The 4,963-nt window shown below is 45.8% G+C and overlaps 1 protein-coding gene across 1 annotated transcript in view; it reads left to right on the forward strand.

Annotated features, from left to right (window-relative positions):
• Positions 1-3,119: 3,119 nt before the first annotated feature.
• Positions 3,120-4,963, forward strand: part of LOC103259984 (zinc finger protein 343-like) — a 15,609-nt gene continuing 13,765 nt past the window's right edge. Inside the window, exon 1 of the mRNA XM_008057630.2 lies at positions 3,120-3,235. The gene's annotated coding sequence lies outside the window, so the exon portion shown is untranslated. The remainder of the gene's footprint in view (positions 3,236-4,963) is intronic.

Below are 4,963 nucleotides of genomic sequence, written 5' to 3' on the forward strand. Positions count from 1 at the left end.
TAAGTAGTTTTGCACACTTGTTGAACATCAACTGACCACTGTGTATGAGTTTATGTCAGGACTCTCAATTCTGTCTATTGGTCTATGTCTATCAGTGCAACACTATGTTGAAACTTTGTAGTGAGTTTTGAAATTAAGAAGAGTGAGTCATTCAACTTTTTCTTTTTCAAAATTGTTTTGGCTATTTGGGGTTCCTTGATTTCATATGATGTTTAGGATATCAGCTTTTGCATTTCTGCAAAAAGATCAAGGGAATTTTGATAGGGATAACATTGAATCTGTAAATTGCTTTGAGTATTACCATCTTAACAGTGTTGTCTTCCAATTCACGAACACAGGATGTAGTTTCATTTATTTAGATCTTTTGTTGTTGAGACATATCAAAATAAAAGGTTTACTATATATAAGATCACATCAACTGTGAATAGAGACAGTTTTACTCCATCCTTTTCAATTTGGATGGCTTTAACTTCTTTTTCTTTCTTTCTTTTTTTTTTTTTTGAGTTGGAGTCTGACTCTGTCACCCAGACTGGAGTGCAGTGGCCGCTCCTGACCACTGCAGACTCGACCTGCTGGGCTCCGGCGATTCTTCTGCCTCAGCCTTCCGAGGAGCTGGAACTACAGGCACGCGCTACCACACCCGGCTAATTTTTTGATTTATTGTAGTTTTTTGTCTAATTTCTCTGCATAGACCTTCAAGGAAATGTTGACTAGAAGTGGCAAAAGTGGGCATCTTTGTCTCATCACTGATCTTAGCAGAAAAGCTTTCAGTTTTCACCACCGAATATTATGTTAGCTGTTGCTTTGCAATAAATGCATCCCATGCTGTGAATAGAGGCTTCAAGACTGCTGAGGATCCACAGAAGGGAGTGGGACAAGGACATAATTGACTAGTAGTTTGAGAGTAATTTTAGGTTCTTAGTAAAATTAAACAGAAGGGACATATATTTCCCTTTGTCGTCAGCTCTGTCCTTGTATTTTTATTTACACTTTTCCATGTATGTTATTCTTATAATGAAGAACAGTAACAATGGAGCACAGAGAGACGCACACTACTAAGATGGCAGCCTCCGAGCCAAGAGAAGGGAATGGGTCCATTCTGTGAAACCTAAGACAGAATTTCAGGAAATTTCTATCTATCTCCCTGCTCACAGTGGCCTCTGGGGCCTTTTGTCTGTCTCTTGAGTACTGGAGAACAGGGAAGTCTAAGAATGCTAACATAGGAAAGGTAAAGGGAAATAAGAGGATGAAAAAGGGAATGCTGTTGGCCAAAATAAAATGAAAATCTTCTGCCAACCCAGAAAATCCCTTCCACAAATGTAGGAAAAAACCAGTTTTAATATTATTATTAATTTTATTTTATTGGTATTTTATTTTGGAGGTGGTGTCTCATTGTCACCCAGGCTGGAGTGCAGTAGCACAGTCACAGCTCACTACAGCCTTGATCGCCTGGGCTCAGGAGACCCTTCCACTTTGTCCTCTGGGGTAGGTGGTACTACAGGTACGCACCACCGTGCCCAGCTAATTTTTTAAAAAAGTTTTTTGTAGAGGTGAGGTCTGCCTATGTTGTCCAGGTTTGTTTTCAACCCCTGGGTTCAAGCAATCCTCCAGCCTCTGCTTCCCAAAGTGCTGGGATTACAAATATGAGCCATCATGGTCTTCCCAGTTTTACTATAAATTACATTAAACCAGACTGCAAAGCACATCATGGGCAATCTGATAATGAGACTCAAAAGACAGAAGGAAATCTCACTTTTTATCTAGTTGAGCAGATACAGTCCATTTCTATTATGAACATGTTCTCCAGATTAATGGTAAATTGCCCTTCTGTAAGAATATTTGACATTCTTTGCTGTGCAATCCTTCATAGTTCATCCTAAATTCACCTGGTAATTGGGATAGCTATATGTGCCAGTTAATTGCCTTTATCAAAGAGAAAAATAAAACTTCTATGGATGATAACCATGTGGTTTACCTTTTGGAGCTAGCACCTAAGCTAAATTCCCACGGTGACCTTAAACGTTTACATGTCAAAGAAATGGCTCAGGAGACCTTTAAGAAAAACATTCTTAGTTGGTAAAGTGGGCAAAACGCTTATCCAACCTTTCTTTTTATTTTATTTTTTTATTTTTTTATCCAACCTTTCAAAACAATCACATACATGTCAAAGGGGCATTTACAAGTGGATTTCTCATGGAACCACTGGGGAGGGGGGAAGGGCAGGTTTACTTCCTTTCTGGCAACGAGCAAACTTCAACTTAATTTTCATTTATCATTATGATTTAAACGCTCCTCCCACAAGCTGAAAAAGGCCTGCTATGCGGAACCCTGCCAGCAGTCCAGTTCTTAACCAGGATGGTAGATAAGAGAGCTATATTCCAGCCCGGGGAGGGTTTCCACCCTCCAAGATGAGAGTCTGTTACTGAGGATTTCGACAGGAGGAAAATGTCTACAGGGCACGCAGAGGAGTGCACCAGAGTTGAGGGTAGGGGATCCACGGTGAAAGGCGGCTTCGCCCTGTGTCTCCCCCTCAAGTACAATGACGATGACCCAGGGGTGCGCGGGCAGCAGGAATTCAAACCCAGCTGGTGCTCACGCAAAGCCCCTTGCCGGTTATGGAGCCGGAGCCCAGAAAGTTGCGCTCCAGCCAGGGCAGGAAAATCCAAACTCAAAGCCGTTGGGGCACCCGGCACAGGACCGGCCAGATTCGCCAACCGGATAGGAGACCTTTAAGAAAAACATTCTTAGTTGGTAAAGTGGGCAAAACGCGTATCCAACCTTTCTTTTTATTTTATTTATTTATTTTTTTATCCAACCTTTCAAAACAATCACATACATGTCAAAGGGGCACTTACAAGTGGATTTCTCATGGAACCACTGGGGATTCGCCAAAGGCCTATATTTAGCTCTTTACTTCCTTTAAGTAAATGTTTTGTAGTTCTTAGGGTAGTGTTTATTTATGCCTTCCCGGCGCAGCCCCCGGATCCGGAAGCGACTGGGAAAGAGCCGCAGAGGCTAGCGGGGGCTGCAGCCCGAGTGGAGAATGAGCGGAGGGAACCGAGTCATCGCTGCGGAGCTGACCCTGTTCTCGGCACGGGGGTTTTAAGAAAGGAGACGGGGAGGCTATCGCTGCAGGAGCCACTGTCCTGGTCAATTAACCTTTGCACAACCGAGAAGCGGCTCGGTAGCGGCCAGTGGGAACCGGAGCCTGCAGGATTCTGGAAAGTGGTTCTGGGTAGGTCGGCGGCCGGTGGCGAATGGCCGGTCCCGCGGGCTCCGGCGGGCGAGGCTTGCCTGGGTCCTTGGCCCCAGGATGCCCTTTCCCGTGGGAGGAGGGAGGTCGGGAAAGGCCGGACCTAGGCTGAGTGGCGTGTGACGGGTGGAAGGGCGGGCCGGGGGCGGCGCGCTGGAGTAGCTGAGGCTGGCGGGTTGGGATGTTGCGCTTCTGGAGGTGGGGCACACACTTGGGGCGGGGCAATGGGGTGAGACCCCGGACCGCCGGGAACCTCGGTGGCCGGTCGCCTCACGGACCTGCCTTCCCTGGTGGGGGCCGAGGGATCTGGAGTTCGAATGTCTTATTTGAGGAGGGCGGGCCCAGGCCTGCATCCCTGAGGCTTATTTGGCCCGTGGGGATGAGTTCGGCTGGGCCCACCCGACCGACTTGCCCTGTTCTGGGCGTGAGGACTTAGCTAGGGCCGTATATTCCTGGGTGCTTTTTGGAAAAGCAGTGTTTATTTGGGTCCTACCTCTGCGAGGGGTTGTGGGAACCCAGGGCTGATGGGGAATGCCAAGAGTTTTGTTTTGTTTTGTTTTTGGATGGGGCTGGATAAGTCCCACGTGGCAATTGGGGGTGTGGTGGGGGCAGGAAGGAGTGCGGCTCAGGTCTTGAAGTACCTGCTTTGTTGAGGTAGGAAGGGGGGCGGCTGGAGGTGAGCCTGAGTTGCTAAAAATATCTTCGGGGTCTGGGGGAGTGTCTTGGGTCTGGAATCCCTGGGGTTTTGCGGGAGTGGGGGGGGGGAATTTTGTGCTCTAATAATGGTGAATTGCATCACTGTGGCCTGCGTCAAGGCACTTTTTTTCCAGTTCCGCTTACTGGAACCTGTTGTCTCATTGTCTTGTGGTCCAGCTGTTAGCCATCGCGCCAGGCCTATATTTAGATCTTTACTTCCTTTAAGTAAATGTTTTGTAGTTCTTAGTGTAGTGTTTATTTATTTATTTATTTATTGTAGCGACAAGGACTTGCCAATTTGCTCGGGCTGGTCTCGAACCCGCAGGCTCAGAGTGTAGGGTGTTTACACATCTCTCTTTAAGTTTGTGCATTTTATGTTTCTTAATAGTTTTGAAACTGATTTTTTAAATGTTAATTTCTCCACTGTTTTTGACTAGTATTTAAAATACAAATGATGGTCTCACGCAGTGGTTCATGCTTGTAATCCCAGCACCTTGGGGGAAGAAGCTAGATGATTGTCTGGGTCCAGGGGTTCGAGACCAGCCTGGGAATCTTGGCAAAACCTCATCTCTACAATAAATAAAAAAGCTAACCGGGTGTGGTAGCGTGCGACTGTAGTTCCAGCTACTTGGAAGGCTGAGGCTGAAGGATCGCCTGAACCCAGCAGGTCGAGGCTGTGGTAGCCGTGAGGGTGCACTCCAGACTGGGCAACAGAGTGAGACTGTGACTCAAAATAGTAATGAAAAAATAAAATACAGTTGATGTTTATATACTGACCCAAAAGTCGCATGTTCTACCACCTTGCTAAATTTAAATTCACTTACTACTTTTTGTTTTGTTTTGTTTAGATTCTCAGCCACAGTCATGTCAATGCACATAAAGACAGTTTTTTTTCCCATGATAACTTCTATTAATTTTCTATGTATTCTTCTAGAAGTTTTTTTTTTTTTTTTATTTGAGTTGGAGTCTCACTCTGTCACCCAGGCTGGAGTGCAGTGGCCACTCCCAGCCACC

This window comes from Carlito syrichta, unplaced genomic scaffold (genome assembly GCF_000164805.1).
Source record: "Carlito syrichta isolate Samal-C Ts95f unplaced genomic scaffold, Tarsius_syrichta-2.0.1 Scaffold303082, whole genome shotgun sequence".
NCBI lineage: Eukaryota > Metazoa > Chordata > Mammalia > Primates > Tarsiidae > Carlito > Carlito syrichta.